At 42.8% G+C, this 23,783-nt stretch overlaps 1 pseudogene; it reads left to right on the forward strand.

Moving 5' to 3' along the window:
- The first annotated feature begins 252 nt into the window (after nucleotides 1-252).
- Nucleotides 253-23,148, forward strand: LOC126991958 (protein Mpv17-like; annotated as a pseudogene).
- The last annotated feature ends 635 nt before the right edge of the window (nucleotides 23,149-23,783 follow it).

The raw sequence follows: 23,783 nt of genomic DNA on the forward strand, positions 1-23,783 counted from the left end.
GTGATGTTGCCGGGTATTGCCTTACTAACGGCACCCTAAAAGCTGACAATCAGACGTGGATTCAGTACGTTTTTTTATTAACCAGTAGGAGGTAATGTATTGGGTTTCGTAAGAAATATTACATTTCAAAAAGTCATTAATATTTTTAATATTCTTTTCCCTATTCAAAATATTGAATAAACAGAATATAAAAATATGTTCATATTTTTGTACAACTGCGGCCAGGCGCTGCGAAGAATACACGGAGAGGGCATGACGTCACAATAGTGAAGCCAGATTGGCTCGCTGGGGTAGTTTTGTGACCGTGAGACGACCTCTGTATCATTTACTTAAAAAAAATCCTTATGGGAACCCGATTGATTTCCTTATAGGCCTTTGGGAGTAGCTGATGTGAGAGCTGGAAACGTTTAAAAATACTGACCCTTGTGTCTAAAACGGTCTAACGGAACCTTTCCTGCACACTAAACATTATGGCCGCCGAGGGAGGGCAGTGGCTTCAAGTCAAGTGGCCGCCCAACAATAAAAAGAAAAAAAAAAACTCATTGGATGATTGGATTCAAAACTCTTCTAGGGTCATGTCTTAGGTCGTCAGACATGCGGTCTACACATGAAATATTTGATGCACTCATACCGCAGCAGCAGGGTATGAAACTCTTTACGTAACACTGGAAATGCAGGGCAGCAGAAAGGAGCCTAAAGATAGCGGCACGAGAGATAGTATTACATTGAAGGTTAATGTAAGCCGCTGAAACATGAGCTCTGTGTATAAAGCATACGCTCGCCTCCTGAAGACTCACCCCATGGCAGTGCAGTGTCTTCAGGCAGGTGAGTGTGCATGAAAGGTATTCCGGGCGTGGGGCTGCACAGAACAGTCTGCCGTCTGCGCCGGGAGGCAAGGCAGCTCAAAGCCCAGTGGGGGCATTGCCTTGCAACTTTGCAAGACCTACAAGTAAAGCTACATTTGTGATCCTGTGTACATTCCATCTCGTTCGTTTACTTATCCTGTTTATATATATATATATATATATATATATATATATATATATATATATATATATATATATATATATATATATATATATATATATATATATATATATATATATATATATGGACTTGTTTTCTTGCATGATTGTAAGAGTTGAAGTTAAGGATTTGCCTTCTATTTTTTTTTTTTTTTTTTTTTTAAAAACCCTATGGCCTCCATAACAATATAAAAACAACCTGAAATAGTTTAATTTGGGTGGGTAAATGTGTAGTTTAGCTCCACCTTGAAATACCATATACACCTTCATGTTATATATTTTTATTTTTATTTTTTTTACAACAGAGGAAACAGCTCAAGGGCAACAAGGAGAGTGTAGAAAAACAGCCTGCTACATGCCGCTCCCATAACAGACAAAAGTAAGCGTACAAGAAGCCTGAAATCAACCGCTCAGCGAATGACCAGTGTTGTGTAGTTTCCAGACTGAAATTGAGAGAATTCCTAAGATGATCGATCATGGCTATTAACCCGGTAGTAGCAACGGGCCAAATTTGTGGCTTCACTGTGTAGCAGCGACGGGCCAAATTTGTGCCATGATATTTACCAGGGTTGGCAAAAACCAATGTTTTTAAAAACAAAACAAAAAAAACTTTTTTTTTTTGGTTTAAACCAGTTTTTTTTTGGTTTAAACCATGTTTTTTTGGGTTTAAACCACATAAAAAAAAAAAATTTCAGTATTTTTATTCCAGTAATTCTATCCGTATATACATATATGAGTTTGAAAAGGAATTATATATAGATTTAGAGATGGATTTAGCAATATATTCATTTGATCTTCATACAATCTGTAAAAGAGGCAAAATACAGCTTCTCCAACATGCTTTTTAATTGTAATGTTAAAGAGTATTAAAACATGAAAGACCTCTTCTAATTTTCCAGTTGCATGCTACAAAAACAGCTGTAAGAGAGAGAGAGAGAGAGAGAGAGAGAGAGAGGGGGGGGGGGGGGCTTTACTGGCTATATCCCGCACCGCATACTGCCACTGCATCGCGCTCCCTGGAGTTAGGGGCGCTGTTATGATGACTCAGAACAACAATGGCTGTCTTAGCATATACAGACTGTACGTATGTACAATTTACAGTCCACAGACGCCAGTGTCACCATGCAACATGGACAGCATGCATCTAATATCTACTGTGCTAGAACCTAAGTAATACTTATTCTGAGTTATTAATGAGAATAGTCACTAGGACTGAAAATCATTAGAATAGTGGTCCTGGCAATTATTCAGGTGACGATTACCATTGCAGCTTCCAGGACAGCGCCCCCCCCCTTCGGTGATGGCTGCATTCACGATGCCCTCTCTATAATACCTAGTTACACTATACCTCGCTGCTACAGTAATACACTACCGGTACACAACACTATCACTTTGCACCTTGCTCCCGACCGCAGCTCACAGCTCTGAATGACAAGAATCGTGAGTTACTCTTTCCCTTCTGGAAATTTAGTTTTATGCCTTACCTCATTTGGCATAATTTTTGGTATACTCAGGGGTGTTTTTAATATTATTGGTATTATTCTAGTGTTTGCCCATACTCACCCCTCGCAACCAAAATTGGCTAGGGGGCCATTGAGACTTCGGGGAATGCGGTGGTAAACATGAAATGCATCGCAAATGCACAGTTTTAGAGTTATGAGGGGTTGAAAAATACCCTAGATGTAGGGAAATTCCTTACAATTACTTAGATGTAGGGAAATTTCATACATTCTGGTTTTTTTTTACAACGTACGGAAGCCACGCAAGGTAATTATTGAAAATCACTCCGCACCTCAAAAATACGATATTACGCCTCCATATTGTACTTAAGGGCATATTATACATACGGACGATGTGTTTACATGGCAGCGCCATTGCAATATGAGCAGCGTTGCCAACGACCCGGTTAGCAATGATACGCTAGGTGAGACCAGGTCCACCACGCATGGTTATTTATTTATTTATTTTTTTTGGAACACGCACCTTTACCTAATACTATTTCCGATGGTACGCTAGGTTAGCGATGGTACACTTAGCCATTAGCTCATGCATGTGAGACCAGGTCCACCACGCGAGGTTATTTTTTTTTTAGAACACGCACCTTTAAGAGGGGGGGGGGTCCTTGGTTAGCAGGCGTGTCGAGGGGGGCAAAGCCCCCTCGTTAGCAGGTCGTTAAGTTCGGTTGGAGTAGTTTAAATATGCTCCCCCATCCAAATACCCCGAGTTCATGCAGGTCCCCCAAGATCGTTGGGGGAAGGGGATTAATTCGGCTTTACTATTAAGTAATTTTTTTTTTTTTTTTTTTTTTTTTTTTTTTTTTTTTTTTTTTTACTATGATATATGGAGGCGTATTATCGTATTCTGGAGGCGCGAAGTCAATATCCACAATCACCTTGTATACTGGGAATACGAGCCCGTGAAGCAGATTCAAAATCCGGTCAGTAAGGATTCACGTGTTCGAACAGCTCGGGCAAGAAGTTCGAGAGCCTGCACTTCCTGCACAAGCCGCAGTACTGTTAAAGGTGCGGTGTTGGATGGATCCTGGCTAGCCGGTGGTTTTACTTGTGTCAGTGATAAACAATGAAGATACACTGTGTTTGGTGCCACGGACTCTGCTTGGAGGACGGAAACCTTGCGATGAGGTGACAACCTACTAGAGAGAGAAGGCATGAGTGTGGTGGAGGCATTTATGTGAGCACAGATGGCCGCCGGTGCCACGCCAGATGGTGATGTGAGCATCGTTTGGTGGGTTCACTACGCTTCTCTCCCAAAACAAGCTTGGAGGTCCACTGAGTGCGTGGTTTTCGTATGGGAAACACAAAATTCGTCGCAAACGCTTATTTTAGTGGTGGTGGGAGGAAAAATTCCCTAAATTTAGGGAAATTCCCTAGATCTAGGGAGTTTTTATCCCCCCACCCCCCCACACTAAAAAAATACGCGAATGCGACGGATTTCGTGTCCCCCACCCGAAACCCCGCATTCCCACCAGGTCCACAGGCTTGTATGGGGGGAGGGGGGTGTATGGGCAAACACTAGAATTTTACCATATTTCATTTATATTCATAATAAGGTGCTGGAAGTCAAAGATGTTGACTAGATTCTATAATATATCTAGTGAATAAAACATCAGAAAAAAGCATTATACATATCAGATGAGGGTATCGTTCCTCTTGGTACCGTTTCAGGACCTAAAGTTCCTGATCACCACAGAACGCGTATTGTTCGTGTTCGGTTACTAGTCTGCGGGTCTGTGTGGGAAAGGAGAAAGTGGCCTCCACTGCCCAGCAGTGCCCAGGATTGTACGCTACTTTATGAGGACTTACGCTATCCCAGCTGTGTTATTGTGTCTTACAAGTGGACTTAAGTATCAGAGTGTGCTAGGATCCGTTCCTGACCTCCAGTAAAGGCTACGAGTTGCAAAAACTTGGAAGTATTTGTGGTGTGTTCCTCGGAGGCATCGACGAATATGGCGGAAACGCTGCGGCATCACATTTTTATGTGCTTATAAAGACCCTGAGAAGCCATTTTAACGTGATTTTAGGAGTAAATAAAACTGTTCATATCATATTCTCCCCTCACAGTGTGGCATCAACGACAGGAAGCCAGAAATCTTTAAAATGTGCTGATAGGAGTCAGTTTCTGAGTCAAAGGACTCCTCTGCATCCTTGTAATCTACTGCTGCACACATTAGTTACAGGGGCGTCGGTGGTGCGATGGTGTGGAATGTGGAGGGAGTGGACAGTGCTCGATTGGAAACAAGATATAAAAGACCAAAATTGTGTTTTAACTAAGCTAGAGTGAGGGACGCGCAAGTTTAGTGCGAAAACGGGTCCTATGTAAGGGGTCTTGGCTTGTAACTCCCAAGAAAAGGCTAAGATAATACGCATTTGAAAGATGTGCAAGTCTTAAAAGCGCTGAAATAATGCAACGTGTGCATGTGTCTACCATTCCTGTGCTTGAACAGTGCCATACAGTGAAGGTGATGTGAGGGTGAGTGGGAGGATAAGATGACGTGCTAAAGGATTTTTTAAACAATTCATCTGCTGTTTAGTGAAGGGCCAAATATATATATATATATATATATATATATATATATATATATATATATATATATATATATATATATATATATATACAGTCACCCCATGTCATGGTCTCACCCATCGCGGTTTCGTATTCATGTCAACTAATTAGACCCCCAGCTTATCTGCTGCCCCAGTTTCAGCGTCTGGATGCATTGACGCTAAATAGGAAGGCAGAGGAGGAGGGAGGCAGAGAGGAGGGAGAGGAGGAGGAAGGCAGAGAGGAGGGAGGAGGAGGCAGAGAGGAGGGGAAGGGAGAGAGAGGAGGAGGCGGGGCAATGGGCGTTAGGTTGCTCCTGAGTGGCGCCACGGTTGAACTGTGACGTCAAGCTTTCCTATTGGCCAGCAGCTCACTCAGGGACGACTGCTATTGGTGAGATTTTCTCATAGCAACATTATCCTAAAAAAAAAAAATTCAACGCGCCGCCACACTGCAGTGTTGCCAGATTGGGCTACTTATCGCAAATTGGGCTACTTTTGGGTCTTCTGTGTTGTTGTCTAACAAGGTCTTGTCTCATTTCAGTCATTAAAAAGAACGAAAAAAACATGTTTTATATGACGTGTCAGAGGTGACTTCCCCAAATGCATATTTTCCCATCGGGTGATAGTCCCGCCGTTAGTGGTTTCGCATCGCGCCGAAGTCCAGGAACGAAATACCCTTGACAATGGGGATGACTGTATATATATATATATATATATATATATATATATATATATATATATATATATATATATATATATATATATATATATATATATATATATATATATATATATATATATAAAATTCTGTTTTCAGTTACTTTGAAGTTACAGCATTTGAATAGAGATTTGAGTTTACCAACTGACATTTTCATCCTGGTGTTAGTAAAATGACTGTGCATAGTAAAAAATTTAAAACCTCAATACCTGATGAAACAAAAAAAAAAAGTCACAAAAAACACTGGTTTTATTGATGGGTTTTGGGTTTAAACCAGGGGTGTCAAACTCATGGCCCACGGGATAGTCATAAATGGCCTGCGGTAACACGGTAACTTCAATGTATTTTCCACCCTTGTTGGTCCCCATGACGGCACCTCAGAGTATGAATTGGCCCTCGAAGGGTTTTGAGTTTGACACCCCTGGTTTAAACTGCCAACCCTGCTGTACATAATTAAAATCTTACATATAGTTAAAACCACAATACTGATGAAACAAACAAAGATACACACAAAAGAAAAAAAATGGTTTTATTAGTTTGTTTAAGCCACTGTTTTTTTTATTGGTTTAAACCATGGTTTAAACCATTTGGTTTAAACTGCCAACCCTGATATTTACCCCCCAAAATATATGATACATGATCTGATCACAAATGCTTTGATATATATTATAAAATGGTTTGTGTGAGGGGTGATTTTTTCTCATTTTTCTCGCTTAGAGGGACCATTCAGAAACATGATCCCCACTGCTACCGGTTTAATTAGTGTCTGTACTCAACGATAAATTGTGTGTGATGGATGTTCAGTGTGTGGGAAATAATCGTTGGATATTAATTGTGATACTATTATGAAAATATTAGACATGAAAACTTAACTAATAGTTATATGTGATATTATTTGTGAAAGAAATTGAGACACTCACTCACTCACTACGATGTTTGGGAATAAGTGCATCGAAGACTATTATTGAAGCTAACGTCGTAATTGTTGACGGCCCTCGTAGAGCGCTGCATTAGCAGCTGAGCAGGGCCTGAAACTTCATCAACGATAAACGGTAAAGATTGGTCAATTTTGGGTGGAGAGGTGTCTTGATACACTCTTCATGAAGGAGGTCAAGTCAATTAAAATGTGAAAATACATGACCTTTTACAAAAATATGAAGGTGCACATGACTAGAAAACAACCTAACCTAAGCAAACCTACCATTACCATGCTAGGGTCACTGATGCATTGGAGACGGTCGGGGCAGCGAATGCAGTCTGGGGTTTCTTACCTAGATTTCTTACCTAGATGGGGAGAACCCCATCTAGAATCAAGTGGTGGCTCCAACCAAGACAGCAAGTAGATTGTCCTTTAAAGGACAGTCCAAATAGATGTTCTGATGGTTGGCTAATGTGGCATCACCAAGACCACACAAACCACTGCCATAATACTCTTGAGCAAGTGGCAAGATAATGCAGTCAGGTTGGCAATCCCGAGTGGAGACCACAGCACAGGACACAATTTTACAGTTCAAAGTGATACAGGTAACTCGATTTACGTGAGTATTGTGTTCTTGAAGAGGTCCCATAAATCAAAAACAATGTAAATCAAACAAGAGGTAGGTATCTATCAAAAAATAAATATTCACTTCATTCAGTGGAGAGAGAGAGAGAGAGAGAGAGAGAGTATCCATATCACCGAGATATCCACTCAGGCACTCAGTGTCAGCCTCACTCGTGTGAGGAAGAAATGAGGGACACCATGAGCGACTGGCTAATATTGGTACCAATACTGTACCATATAGCTGGTGCCGGTACCTGCCCACCCCTATTGTTGAGTAGCGTGGCAGCGTGGGTTCTGTATTGTTGTTTAAGTGGCACGCGGGAAGAACTGAGCTCAGCTGCGTGGCCATGGTGCCATGTGAGTCCAGTTGCATGAGACATATGGTGGCCACTCTAGAAAATGTCACGTATAAGTGAAAAAACATGTAAATTAAACATTTATTTGGATTTTGGACCCCGCGTTATTTCAAAAACGCGTAAACCAAACTCGCATAAATCAAGAGTTATCTGTACTCAACAACCCAAAGTCAATCAAAATCATACAAAATTTGACCAAGAGAAGTGTCGAGATGCTGTATAACCCTTTCATTGCTAAACACTCGCAACGAGCGTTAGGCGCATTTGCTTGTGGTGCTAAACGCTCGCTGCGAGCTCCACCCGCACTTAAATCTCCCACGTATGAGTGTTCCAACACTAATTCTCACAACACAGGATTGCCAATTGAGTGGGTTCTTCACTAAATTTGGTGGAAAATTATATCAGCCCAGTGCGGCAAATCGACGGTCGAGTAACTGGTGGATGTTCTTGCCCAATATAGCGGCATTTTTGCATAGCATCACCTATCACCTGACTGATTCTTTGACCATATAGTTGTAAATATTGCAGTTGGCAATACTCCCTTGCCAGAGTCTGAAGAAAAGATGTCCGCAGTTACATCAATATGGCTGATCATCCCACCCACACCGACGTAATTGTTAACATTCAACGCTCCCTGAACGTGCATGTACGTTCGCAAGAGAGGCATACATAACCGACTCCAATAGATCTGGACCTCCTCTTTCCAGTGGTGTTTTTGGTTTTTAGCTGTAATGAATAGTTTTTGAGATACGGAGGTTAAAAGAGACCCCCCATTGGGCTGCCCGACTGGGCCTGAGGGGATAGTTGCGTCCGCACCGCGCACAAGGAAAGGGTTAAAAGCATTAACAGAATTCACTACGACAACTGATTTGGGTAAATTATTCCAAATGCTAATGACCCGCACTGAGAAGAAACAAGCTCGAACAGGTGCCTACCTGTAGGTTAGTTTGGTTTGGTTAGGGTAGCAATGTTAGTTTTTGATAATACATATGCACCTTTATATCATGGTTAGAGGGTATTTATTTTTTGCCACTTTAATCAAAGCATTAACACGTATACAGTCAAACCTCAACATTTGCGCACATATGGGCGATCTGAAGGTGCGCAAATGGCGAATGCGCAAATGGCGAACTTAATAACCTATGGGGGAAAATAGATATGGGCAAACCAAATGGTTTGCTGGCAGGAAACACGTCATACTCATTGCCAATCTCTCGCTTTTTTTTTTCACTGTCCACCTTCTTAATCACTTCCACCTGTGCTATGGTCATCATCAGGTTCTTCCTGGGTTTAGGCTTTGATGGCGCTGCGTGCAGCATGATGGTGGTGCAAAGGTGAGGCAGAAAACATTGAATAATCGCAATCACCACGAGACAAGGAGAGACGATCGGGTTATGGCGGGAAATGACTTGTTGTGTACATTGGCAGTGTTCTTCACTGGCGGCAGAGGGCGCACTGTAGCTCGCTGTAGCTCGCCAGCGGACGACATTTTGCTGCCAGAACAGCTATTAAACCTCCTCAGAAGATCAGCGGACACCATTTTGCTGCTAGAACAGCTAGTAAACGTTCTCAGAAGATCAGCGGACACCATTTTGCTGCTAGAACAGCTAGTAAACATTCTCAGAAGATCAGCGGACACCATTTTGCTGCTAGAACAGCTATTAAACCTCCTCAGAAGATCAGCGGACACCATTTTGCTGCTAGAACAGCTAGTAAACATTCTCAGAAGATCAGCGGACACCATTTTGCTGCTAGAACAGCTAGTAAACGTTCTCAGAAGATCAGCGGACACCATTTTGCTGCTAGAACAGCTAGTAAACGTTCTCAGAAGATCAGCGGACACCATTTTGCTGCTAGAACAGCTAGTAAACGTTCTCAGAAGATCAGCGGACACCATTTTGCTGCTAGAACAGCTATTAAACGTTCTTAGATGATCAGCGGACACCATTTTGCTGCTAGAACAGCTAGTAAACGTTCTTAGATGATCAGCGGACACCATTTTGCTGCTAGAACAGCTAGTAAACGTTCTCAGAAGATCAGCGGACACCATTTTGCTGCTAGAACAGCTAGTAAACGTTCTTAGATGATCAGCGGACACCATTTTGCTGCTAGAACAGCTAGTAAACGTTCTTAGATGATCAGCGGACACCATTTTGCTGCTAGAACAGCTAGTAAACGTCCTCAGGATCAGCGGATGCCATTTTGCTGCCAGAACAGCTAGTAAACGTCCTTCAAAGATCAGCGGATGCCATTTTGCTGCCAGAACAGCTAGTAAACGTCCACAGAAGATCAATGGATGCCTTATATATATATATATATTTTTTTTTTTTTTACAACAAAGGAGACAGCTCAAGGGTAAAAAAAAAAAAAACAATAATAAAAGAAAGCCCGCTACTCACTGCTCCCAAAAAAAGAATTAAAAGAGGTGGCCGAAAGGAAGATCAAATACGGGAGGAGAGGTGTCCTGATACCCTCCTCTTGAAAGAGTTCAAGTCGTAGGCAGGAGGAAATACAGATGAAGGAAGATTGTTCCAGAGTTTACCAGCGTGAGGGATGAAACAGTGAAGATGCTGGTTAACTCTTGCATAAGGGGTTTGGACAGTATAGGGATGAGCATGAGTAGAAAGTCGTGCAGCGGGGCCATGGAGGGGGGAGGCATGCAGTTAGCAAGTTCAGAAGAGCAGTCAGCGTGGAAATATCGATAGAAGATAGAAAGAGAGGCAACATCGCAGTGGAATTTAAGAGGTAGAAGACTATCAGTAGGAGGAGGAGAGCTGATGAGACGAAGAGCCTTAGACTCCACTCTGTCCAGAAGAGCTGTGTGAGTGGAGCCCCCCCACACGTGAGATGCATACTCCATACGAGTGGACAAGGCCCCTGTATATGGATAGCAACTTCTTGCGGGGAGAAGAACTGGCGGAGACGATACAGAACGCCCAACTTCGAGGAAGCTGATTTAGCGAAAGAGGAGATATGAAGTTTCCAGTTGAGATTTTGAGTTAAGGATAGACCAAGGATGTTTAGTGTTGAAGAAGGTGACAGCTGAGTGTTGTCGAAGAATAGAGGATAGGTGTTTGGAAGATTGTGTCGAGTTGATAGGTGGAGAAACGGAGTTTTTGAGGCATTGAAGGACACAAGGTTCCTCCTGCCCCAATCGGAAATGATAGCAAGGTCTGAGGTTAAGTGTTCTGCAGCCTCCAAAACAGCCACCAAAACAGCTAGTAAACGTCCTCAGAAGATCAGCACTCTCCTCCTGAATTTGACCTTGCTTTTGGCCACCTCTTCTGATTCTTCTATGGGAGCAGCGATTAGCGGGCTTTTTTTTTTTTTGGGGGGGGGGGGGGGGGTTGGGTTTTTTTTTGCCCTTGAGCTGCCTCCTTTGTTGCCAAAAAAAAAAAATTGGTCTTTTTTTTAGCTTGAGTGGTTCAAAATTATTTTTTCTCAAATATCCCCTATAGCTTTCCATAATAGAGTATAAGAACCGAGGATATGGCCAAAATGACGTTTTGTGCTACCTTGACCTTGACCTTTAACCTCTGACATCAGGCCATGCAAGGTGCATCATTTGGAAGCATATTTTAAATTTTATGAAATTTTTTTTTTTTTTTTTTTTTTTTTTTAAGCTGACCTTGGGTGAACTTTTTGAGGTCAAGGTCAAGCCCATGCAAGGTGCATCATATGGAAGCATTTGTTTCGAAATTTGATTAAATTCTATTGTTTGGAAACTTTGACCTTGGGCGAACTTTTCGAGGTCAAGGTCAAGGCCATGCAAGGTGCGTCTTTCCATGAGCTAAAATATGAACCAAGTCTGAGACTCTATGATAAGGAGAACCGAAGTTATGGCCAAAATGATGTTTTGTGCAACCTTGACTTTTGATCTTTGACATAAAAAATTTAATGGGTTCTATTCTGGATAGACACGAAGCTTCCCTGAAAAATTGGTTGAGATATCTGCAAAAATTGTGCGTAGGAGACTGCTCACGAACACACAAACATACAAACAAATAAATAAATAAATAAATAAACATACCGACCCGACCGAAAGTATAACCTCCAAATTCGTTGGCGGAGGTAATAAACAAAAGATGTGCATTCCCATATTTTGAGTTCATTGTTCTCCCTTCGCATATTAGCCATGATGTTTCACACTGAAGCAATCCAGGCACATGAATGGACTACCCTCACAGCCAGCACAAAAGGTTGACACTTTCTTTACTCTTTTTGCTGCAATTTTCCATCCTTCATTCAATGAGGAGTCATAATTTGAAGATAGACTGTAGAATTCCCAACAAGAATCTTCATCACCAGACCCATATTCTGGAGTGACACTCTTCACCTTCTTCGTGGTAGACAAATTGATGGGTTCCATTACCAGTAAAAAATACAAGTAGAGTTGGTTAATTTACTGTATTGTAAGGTAATCAGTTGAACAATTGAAATAACAAATCATATACAGTAGCTTATATTCATATATATGCACAGAAAAGCCATCTTGATGGCCTGCCCCAAAATGGTTCAGGCCGCAACAGATTCATAAAACATTATATTGCTGCGGCCTGCCTCCATGTGGGTCAGGCTTTCTGCTGGCGCAATTACGCTCTACAAGCCGCCAGCATAACACGCACCTCTTCTCTGTCTGGTGGCTACCGGCAAACTGGAGATATTCACATTCAAAAATCATCACAACATCGTGGTGGCGCGGTTGCTGTCAGCCACAAGATATGTGTTAAGAGGAAATGAAAGAGGAATTTAGAGGAGGATTGAGAGGTTTAGAAGAGAATTAATTCTCTTCCATTTCCTTTTGACCCTTTACATACTGTTACGCCGACGTCTGCGTCATGGATGGAAAGGGTTAAACTACACACTTAGCTTTGGGGGGTGAAACCTCTCCTTAGAGGTATTTAAAGTATTGGGGAATATGGAGCTGAGGGTAGCCTTCACTGCCATTTGCAACAGTAGTATATTGTGAAGTGTATCACACTTACGTATTTAGCTACACAGCAACCGACAGTCTCCTGCCATTACTCCTGGCTTGTTGCCTCATGATGTTGCTGGCTTGTGTGTTCATGGCTCAAGACACTGTTCTTCACCCGAGACATTTTTTGTTCAGAAAATTTGTGAACCAATTTGTTTGTGATGAGAGGCATTTGTGACCCAAGGTTCTACTGTATTAAAAAAAAATGCTATGCACCTGATAGGTTCATTTGTTTTGATAGGCAGCAAGCATAATATAATAACACTAATTTAGGAGTCTAACCAGTTATGGTATACCTAAAGATTTTTTTCTGTCCACCAGGCACACTGATGGGAGCTGGAGATGTTACGTCACAGATGCTCATTGAACAAGACATTCAGAGAATCTGAATGGCAGAGGACAGCACGCTTTGCTCTTGGCACATTTTTGGTTGTGAGTGTTGTCAAGGCAAGCTGATGTGCATGCATGCTGATTTGATAGTTCAGTATTAAGTTTGAAGTTTAGTAAGTGAATGATGCACAGATTACATTAATATACCCTTATTGACCAGCACAATAATTTTATCCCTAAATGACATATTGACAGTTGATGCACTACTAGCAGCTCCTATGCAAAAGCTTTTCTATCTCTCTGATAAACTCATCTTTTATACAGAATTCTACTTGAAGGTTTCTAAGAGTTACACAGCACAGGCTCCAGGTATAAATTTGTATATGGATAACTTCATTGCATTAAATGGACCGTGGCATATACAGGCAGCGCCACATGTGGCCACTCAACTCTAAGCTGTATTTTCCATAGAGTTCAAGTTATAGACTAGAGTGCATCTGAGGCTGTCTCCGGGATACACGGCCATGATGCTGCCGTCGCCCCAAGCCGATGACTGCACACACTTCACTTCTTCCCGATTTCAGTTTTTCTCCATGTCAAATAGTAGAGTCAGGAAATCGGGTAGGAGTAAAGTGTGTGCAGTCGTTGGCTTGGAGCGGTGGCGGCACCAAGGCCATGTATCCTGGAGGCAGCCTCAAACACACTCTAGTATAGAGCTTGAGTTTTATGGAAAGTACTGCTTTGACAGTTCACTGAGTGGCCACGTGTGGTGCTGCCTGTATACCCAATATGGTCCATTGAATTATATTAGAAATACATTTGAATTAGGCTATCATAGACTTTAGGACTGTGCTCTTCAGTAAACTCAATATAAGGAAAAGTCAGTTACAATACTGTTTACTTTTCTCAGGCTCCGATACTATCCAGATGGTATGGTTTCCTGGACCAGAAGTTGGGTTCTAGGAAGAGGATTTCTGCTTTCAAGAAGGTGGCATTGGATCAAGGAATTTTTGCCCCATCTTTCCTTGGAGTGTTCATGTGTGTGCTAGGGGGTTCTCAAGGTCACTCCATGGCCCAAATAGAACAAGAAATAAAGACAAACTACAAGGATATTCTTCTTGTTAATTGGAGTGTAAGATGCATTGATTAACACTGTATATTAGTGTCTACATTAGAATGTAGCCTTACCTCACCCACCCTATAATGCAAAACCCAGGAGTGCCTCTGAGCAAGTGTCCATGCAATCCCCCTTTCCAACCTAAGTACCTCTTGGCAGTATCTATCGTCTTGCTCAAGCCATGAACTCTGTTGGCATTCCCTTGGTATCCTCCTCTCAGGATAGTCTTACAGAAACAACATAGTGAGCAGGGTTGACTTTTGGGAAGCGTACTACATGCCCACATAGTCAGAGTTGGCATTCAAAGACTGTAGGTAAAAGGGCTTGATCCAGTCTTTCGAAGCAATTGCTGGTGTGATACAAAGTCATTTCGGCTGACATCTCATGATTTTGCATAAGCTCTGATTACCAAAGGCATCAATCTGCCTCCAAGTCATTATTCAGTGTCTATTTTACAGCCATATAGTAAGACATGGAGCACCAGCAACTTTAAGATCTGGATCTTTGTCCATCTGCACAGACATTGATAATGACATATACTCGTGCTAAGCGAGTCCATCACACCTTAGGCCAAGCCAATTCACCTGTGACTTCTTGACAAGATATGCTGTTTTTCTGTCCTACACTACCAAGGTACAGCACTGTCTCCAGGATTGCGAGTTTCAAGTTTGCAAGAGTTTGCGATAGGGACCCCAAAAAATTGATTTTTATTGAAAACTGAAATTGTGATATGACCCGAAAGGAAAAGGAAAAACCTGCTAAAACTGGGTTTTTTCACACCTTGTTGTGGTCCTTGATTTCCATTCTCGTTCTTACCCACCCCCTGGGCCTTTCCATTGGCCGCGGGAAGCATGGTGAGTGGGATCCGGGCAGCCAGGCGCATGTGTGCGAGCAGCCCCAACCGCACGCCGGGCCCGAGCAGCTGATGGGCGGCTGATAATGGTGATGGTGATGATGAGCGTCGGCGGCACGGCCCCCACATCAGCGCCACCCAAATGGCACCTTCATCGGGGCCAGTGCATGTGTGGCTGTGCCCATCGTGGTCCCAGGCTCCTCAATCTGCCAATTCCCACCTTTCACATGTGTGGGACCTCTTTCTTTTCTTCCATCTTTTACTTTTCAAAAAGAAGAAATGGAAGAAAGGAAAGGGGTCCCATGCAACATGTGGAAAACAAGAAAAAGAAGAGATGGAAGAAAAGAAAGGGGTCACGTGCAACATGTGGAAAACAAAAACTGGCAAACTGAGAAGCCTAAACCCACAACAAACAGCCACTCACACACGAGCCAGGACAAAAACACCGTTCAGGCGGCGCCATGCAAAGGCCACGCCGCCAACACTCATCATCACCATCACCATCATCAGCCGCCCACCAGCTGCTCGGGCCCAGCGCACGGCCGGGGCCGTCCGCACAAGATGTCAACAGTTTTCAATTTTCCCCATAAGAATAATGGTTCAAAGTTTGCGATTTCAATGTTTGTGACCCGCAACGTCAACCTATTTATCGCAAACTTGGAGACAGTATATGAAATTTTCCAAGATAGCAATGTCCTTGCCACATGCATGAACAGACTGTACTGTTCCATCTAGCAAGCTTCCAAACACCTGTACCTTGGTAGTCCCAGGCTTTGCCTCCTTGTGCAATGCCTTGAAAATTATCATCAGAATCTTCAGTGACTGCAAGGATCATTGCAAAATGGGCAAAAGCAAAGCCTTGGTTTTGCCAACAGATGCTCCATAATGATTTTGATCCACAACTTTGCGTAATTAACAGTCTCCTAATGTTGAAAAGTGATTGCCAGACAACAGTCAAGACCACATGCAACTCATGGGTCATGGTCTAGCCTCCAGTTTTGAGCAGCTCTGTTCTATTGTTGCAAATACCAACTGCCTTTCCACCCCTCAACTTTGCTGCAGCCACTCTGACCTCATCAAGAGAGGGTGTGCTTTTGTCAATGGATGGATCAATATCTGCCAGGGACAAAGGCTAAAACTGGTTCACTAACAGAGTGGTAGATGAGTGGAACAGGCTGGGCAGTCATGTTGTGAGTGCCAATGCAATAGATTAGATAAGTTTGTCGACAGTGATGTTAGGTGGGGTTAAGTTCACAGGAGCTGCCTTGCACAGGCCTATCAGCCTCTTGCAGACTCCTTAGGTTCTTATGTTAATTTGCAGTCCAGCAGTTGGAGCTTCATGCTCGGAGGAACCAGCCTATATAACTGCCCAAAGTGTACTCAGCCTAACGAACACTACCTATATATATCTAGCATGAAGCAGCCATCAGCTGTTCAGTTATCACTCACTTGAGAGGGAGGCTGTGAGCGGAGCTTCTTGAGGGCTCAGTAAGTAGGTCAGATGCCATTTGGACTGAAATGGCCAGTGTCCTCTCCTCAGGAGAGCTCAGGTCCTATATCAATCCCGAATCCCAGCAATCCTAGCAGCATGACTTCTCAATATTCACCAATGTTCTCCCCAAGGCAAAACACTACTTGATCTCAGGCACTCTAGTGTACTCTTTTGGAGCTTGAGAAGTTTCACTTTTGAAGATATCCCACAATTTAACAAGAGTAAGGTTATGGTATTTAAAAGGACAAGAGAGCAAACCATTGATTTTGCTAAGCCATACAAAGTTAGAGTAGAGAGCACAACGAAGTGTAGGATATGGCTAGGGGAAGAGAAACTGGAAGAGGTGACTGAGTTTAAAGATTTGGGGGCAGTTTTATGTAAGCATGGCAGTATGGAAGGTGAGGTTAGGGAAAGAGCAGTGAAGGGCAGACAGGTAGTAAGTGCATTGGAGAGAGTTATGAGAGGAAGAAGTGTGAGCATGTGGGTAAAGAGGGGCATAAGGAACAGTATTATCCTGCCAATTCTGTCGTATGCATCAGAGACATTGACATGGAATGCAGTATATCAATTGAGAATACATGAAGTGGAAGTATGGTATACAAGAGGTGGATGTGGTGTTTCAGGATGGGAGGGAGAAAGTAATGAAAGTGTGTATGAGCGGTTTGGTATAGGTGTGACAGCAAGGGTTGTTGTTGAGTGGTCAAATGGATGAAGCATGGTACACTGAGAGGGTTTGGGCACATGATTAGAAATGAATGAGAAAGAATTTATGCAGTGAATGTATGAGGTAAGGATTGAGGGAGGGGGTGTCAGGGGAAGACCACCAATGAAGTGGATCAATAGGGTGAGTGAGTGTACTGGGGCAAGAGAGTTGGAAGTAGCAGGATTTAGTGTGCTGAGAGGGAGTGCCGGAACAGGGAGGGATGGAGACACTTCTGCCACAGCCACCCCCTGGAGGGAAGTTCTCATGTGGGAAGAGGGCATCAGAGATGATAGATAGACAGAAGGCAGGGTGAATACCAGGCTAGAATACACTTGAACACTTTTAACAGTAGCAAAGGGTACAAAATATATAATGTAAACCAATATGGAGCAGTGGTAGTGCCATAGTATAGTATCAGGCATTTCACTGACCATTCCTGTGCCACAATATGGTATTTCTACATCATATATCTTATGGTGTTTGAATAATTGAGATCTAACAATTTGAGACAAAAAAATAGTATTCAAGAGGTTTGGTAAAGCAGTCAACAGATGTTTGAAGTTACCCTGTAAATCATCAATGCTCTTTAATCTTAATCTTTTATTCTTTATAATGCCCAGTGCTGAACACATAGCTTATGGTCTTGCAGTACACACGACTCAATTTACTTTTATTTTCAGGTGTGGCCTGCTGTTCAGATCATCAACTTCTCCTTTATACCCCTCCACCATCAGGTGTTGGTGGTGCAGGTTTTTGCTCTCTTCTGGAACACATACTTGGCATGGAAGACAAATAAGAGCCCTACATTTTCAGAGTCCCACTGAATTTCATGTCACCATACATGAGTTAGAAGGGTATAATTACCTCATCCTTTTTGAGTGTTTTGTGTGCAATTATTTTTTTAGCCCTTTTTTTAAGAAACTTTGAAGGTTGACAGTCAGACTATAAATAAAGGTGTTCTAAGAAACTTTTTAGTACAGAAGCCCCCCACCGTTCACGGCCTCACTGTTCACGGATTCGTTTATATGCAGGTAGGGTATTTGCGACACCCCCCGCCGAACGCGGATGAAAACTCGCGTATACGCAGTCTGTAGCACTCAGCTCGAACATTGCGCAATGTAAACGAAGAAACCGTCCCTGGGGCTGGATCTTGGACTGGATGTACAGGACTGTCTCTTTCTAAAGGAAACTTACTTATTTTTGCTTTTTAAACATCAAAATTCGATTTAAGTGTCATATTCATGCATGGAAAGCCACAATGGTATTCACACTACGTATTTCCCTGTGGGTTTGACGTTTGGTTGACAGGATCATGGTGGTCAAGAACCAGTTATCCTACGTGCACTATAGTGAAAACTCATTGATCTGGGACACAGAAAACATAATAAAACTGGAATAACTTTATCTCTTTCCCTCCCAAACAGAACATTACAGTGTTAAAGCATAAGCGAAATAATCCTTAAGTATGATACACATAGATGCTTTTCGGGTCTTTCAAGCTTGGCAACGCTGTCCCTGCACTAATAACGATATTCAGTTAAAGTTATTGTTAAAACCATCAATTAGGGATGTTTTATGCAATAGTTATGGGTCAGGAAACGGAATATACTATGTGCTAAGTACGATGATCTGGTAACACTGGTGTACCCAGAGCAAAACAAACAAATTGTTTGTTTTGCTCCACCGTGGCCGCCATCTTGTTTGAAACAAGATTTTGAGGAAAAGGATGATCACCCATTTTGAGGAAACTGCAGACATCTCTCCTTCTTGAGGTTCTGGGCCTCTGGCAAGGTAGAATTGTCAACTGCAATATTTACAACTATTTGGTCAAAGAATCAGTCAGGTGATAGGTGAAGCTATGCAAAAATGCCACTATATTGGACAAGGACATTGGCCAGTTACTCGTCCGTAGATTTTCCGCGCTGGGCTGATAGGATTTTCCACCAAATTTAGTGGAGAACCCACTCAATTGGCAATCCTGTGTTGTGAGAAATAGTGTTGGAACACTCTCATCCGTGGGAGATTTGAGTGTGGCTGAAGCTCGCAGCGAACGTTTAGCACCACCAGCAAATACGCCTAACGCTCGCTGCAGGCGTTTAGCAATGAAAGGGTTAAATAACACAACTAACCATCACATCAGACAATTAAGATCACCAGGAGAGTGGCAATAGTAGCTTAAACACAAGATATGTAGGGAAAAACAGAGCCTACATTACCCCTTGCCTGGACGTGAGTGTTAAATTATTACAGTCCAAATTTAATTTGTGATTTATGTGTATGTAAAACTATACAACAATGCTATCCTTTTTTTTTTTTTTTTTTTTTTTTTTTTTTTTCGATTGAGATGGTAGAATGAAACCTTATTTTCCCTATTTGATTAGTCCCGTCGATCACTGTTTCACAGATCACGGAAATCTCGCGTAACAAAATACTCGTGAACGGCGGGGGGCTTCTGTATCTGGCATTCCAATGACAGTTGTTTTGCATTATGTTGAGCTGCATCTTGTTTGCATCTTTATCAATCATCCTTATCTTCATTGCATTGTGACAGGTATAAACTTGTTACCCGATGAACACGGGGCTTTATTTATGCTCTATTTGGGATAACGGCTTACATACCCAAGTTTTGTGAGAGAAGAGTGAGCATCTTAGGCCATATGCCACCTATAAAATACATTTAAATAGGTAAGTCAAATGGGTTCATGAATTAACAGGTAGTCCTTGAGTTCTGATGGGTTTTGGTTCTGACACTTGAAAATAAAAAAATATTATTCAAATGTCCTGCCACAGATAAAGCAGTGTTCCCCATTTACCCCATCTCTGTCCTCATGTACTTGCCTCACCCCAGCCCTGCAATAGGTTGACCTGGTAGCCATGCAACATTGTGCATCAATATGCAATGAATCTACCAAGTTTTCCTGCTGTTACATGTCATGTCGGTATAGAAACATGAATTATATAATTGTGAATATGTTTGCCATGTTTGGCAGTAATGTAATGGTGTACTGGAGTCAGTGCCATATTAACCTGTAACGTCTTTTTTTCCAAGCCAACGCTACATTCCTTCTGACGGCCACTGTTTAGATGGTAATGTGGTAGCGGGGTGGTCGTCTGGCTATTTCCGAGCGGTTGTCAATGATGTTGAGACAAGCCTCAAGACAAGTGAACACTCGTTCTGGGTTTTAGTGCGGTAATGACGGAAGGTGGGTGGATTCCCGTGTGAACCACTCTGAGACAATGTTTAGTTAAGGGGGAAGTGGTGATAATGTGCGTGTGTGGGTGTGTGTTCAGTAATGCCCAAATGGCAGGTTGACAGGCTTGAAATTATAGCACTTACAGTAACTTAATCACTTTTCTTATGTATAAATATAGTTACGGGCCCTGGGCGGTTAGCGGAGTGACAATTTTTAAATGAATACATACATATTACTGAACCTAACTAACTATCTATCAGGGAGATTGGGGAACATTTGAATGCTTATCTGTGTTGACGACCCTTGAAGTGCTGACTGGTGCAGGATGGAGGAAGGCACTGGGGCGATTGAGGCGCCGGCGGGGGGGTGGAGACTGCCAGGGCTGGCAACTGCAGCAGCGTTGTTGACGAGGCGTGGTTGAAGAGGCCTAGGTTGGGTGGTTTACGACGGCAAGGCTGGTTTAAGGCGTTGTTGAAGAGGCTGCTTCTGCCGTGCTTTTGTTTTGCCTCGCCTTGCTGAGCTTTGCTGTGCCTTGCCTCGCCTCTGCCGTGCTTGCGGTGGTATTCACAGGGCTGTGATGGACGGTCACGCCAACCTCTTAACGTGCGTCCCTCACCGCTCGTCAGTCTCGCTCTCTGCCTCTCACTGTCTGCCTGTATCTCAGGGTTTCTGTCTCCTCCCTGGCTGCCCTCTTGCTGTGGTGGTGCTCGTCTCCTCACTGCCCGTGCTTCTCCCTGCCCTTGCCTGCTCGCCTGGTCTTCTTGCATAGCTCCTCCCCTTCTTCACGTGACTTCTTATTTGCGCACTCAACTTCCCCCGGTGTACTCCCTGACCTCGGCATTACAACTCGATAATCTATCGCTAGCTAACTAATAATCATTCTAGGGTTCGAGACTGGAGATGAGGGATTTCAGAACAGTCTTTCATCCATTCACACCCTCATTCACGCCAATAATCTCTACTTATCACACACACTCGTTCACCCGTCCACACATCCGCTCACTTGCTCGTTTGTTGTAATAGATAATCATTCACTCACTTGCATTCCATACCCATTCACTCATTACACATTTGGATCGTTACAATGAGGAAATGATGGTGATGATGATAAAAGCAAACAATGGTGATGATTGTGATGATATGAGAAGAGTGCACATTTGGACCGTTACAAACCCATGGCAGGTCACCTAGGCTTCAAGCTTTTTTGGGCCCCTCGACATCCCCCTCCCCGTTTCACGCTCTCTTTTCGTACAATTTATTACACTGAATTACAAATGAAGTAACAAAGAAAATTATATCATCTTATCAGAGAACCTTTAATTAGCATAAAGCAAAACAATACCAAAATACATGTTCTGAACCATAAAGTTAAAACATATATGGGCCTACTAATGTATGTCGCTACTTAAACGTTTTTCTCGTTAATCTTTCAACAAACTCATCCAGAATATTGTTCAACTTCAATTTCCAGAGCACAGACAATTCTATATGCATTACTGCCAAATGATTGAGCTTTTCACAGTGGTGGAGCCAGGAAATTTTTATTGGGGGGGGCTGAGGAGGGGCTGGGGTAAAATGTGAAGGGGCTTCACAAAATGTCATCAAAGTGAAGAAATAAAATATATAGACATGTGTAAGTACGTAGTTAACATGGCAGAAAAGAATGATTCTATATGAAGTTAATACAATCTGAGGAAGAATAGTAGAAGTTAGAGCATGGCAAACAGCCCAAGAACTTTAAATCAAGATGTTACTTTAAAACTATGTGCCTGTTCTGGTGATTGACAGCAAATGTGTCTATAATAGCATCAATGTTCAGCTGTTTGGCCCTCCTCGAATTAATTGATATTACAGCAAGGTTGCTGGTGCGGATGTTGCCACTGCTGTTCCTCAAGTATGTCTTGAGGAGCTTCAGACATGAGAAGCTCCTCTCACAGGCGGCTGAGGTGACAGGGAGGGTCACTGCAATGCAGACAAGTTTATGCAGATCCATGAAGGTGTCCTTGTATGGCTCCAGATGGCTGCGAGCTCCAGTGGTGTGGACACTTCCTGGCCCTTGTCTCTCTTCCTAGCTATGAGTCTTTTCAATTGGTGGACCTCCACTGCAAGATCATCCTCTGCCACTTCATAATTGGCTGCCATTCCTGACAGCGCTTCTTTGTCCAGAAATGAAGTATGTTTCGGGTTCAAGGCAGTAGCACCCATCAGAACATTGCAGGCATTAGATGAGAATTGCCTGGTCAGTTCATTGAACATTCTATCTCTGATGGCATAGAAGGTCTTTCTCCCGGCATGTGGTGGTGTAGCTCCATCTCTCTGACCTGTACTAGATGTTATGATGAATTCATCCAGGTGTCTGGGAGCAGATCGTTGTCTACCCAGACGCTGAGTCTCCATGCGTATCCCAACTGCCTTGCACAAATCCTCAGCAGCCTCCTCTAACTCCTTCCAGGCAGCTTCAGTCCTCATTAGGCATCCTCATCATCCTCATCAGGCAGCAATATTGGTGGGGCTGAGTGGGGGCTTGGCTCATTATTGGGGGGGCTCCAGCCCCCCCAAGCCCCCCCTTGGCACCGCCACTGGCTTTTCCTCTTTCAGAGTGGATCCCAGGTAATTTTTAATACGTTTCATTGCAGAAAAAAGACCTTTCTCCAGAACAGTTTGTGACGAGAAGTGACAAGTATATACGTAAACAAATGTACATGTTTGGAAAAGTACTGCATTTCATTGTTAATAATGGTTTGAAGCATTCTCAAAGCAATAAAGCTTCCCTTATTTTCACCTTTTTGACTAGCCCACACATCAGATTCAGGTTAATTCATGTACTCTTGGAAATGAACAATTTCCTCAGAGAAGCTGGTATTGAGGTCTTCTGGGTAGGTTTTTACCAGCCTCTCTGCCACATCCCTCAGCTGGTCACCATTTACCAAGGATATTTTTTAAAGGCAGCCAAATTTACCAGAGGCAGCATCATATGTTTCCAGCCTCTTCTGAAGTTCTGTTTAACGAAAGTGATCGATCATGGGAAGAAACTATGACCTTAAAATTTTCCCTCCCTGAAAAAACTACCTTCAGATTGCCATTGTTTTGTCTGAGCTTCACACTTCTTTGTTTCTTTCTTTGGGTATCTTCTTTGTACACCGGCTCATTTTCAAGACCAATTTTGATCTTCCCTTTCTCCTCAAACTCTTCAAAAGCATCTCTTAACCCTTTCATTGCTAAACGCTAGCAGCGAACGTTAGGCGTATTTGCTGGTGGTGCTAAACACGCTGCGAGCTCCACCCGCACTCAAATCTCCCGCGTATGAGAGTGTTCCAACACTAATTCTCACAACACAGGATTGCCAATTGAGTGGGTTCTTAACTAAATTTAGTGGAAAATCATATCAGCTCAGCGCGGCAAATCTACGGATG

Source organism: Eriocheir sinensis, unplaced genomic scaffold (genome assembly GCF_024679095.1).
Source record: "Eriocheir sinensis breed Jianghai 21 unplaced genomic scaffold, ASM2467909v1 Scaffold373, whole genome shotgun sequence".
Taxonomy (NCBI): domain Eukaryota; kingdom Metazoa; phylum Arthropoda; class Malacostraca; order Decapoda; family Varunidae; genus Eriocheir; species Eriocheir sinensis.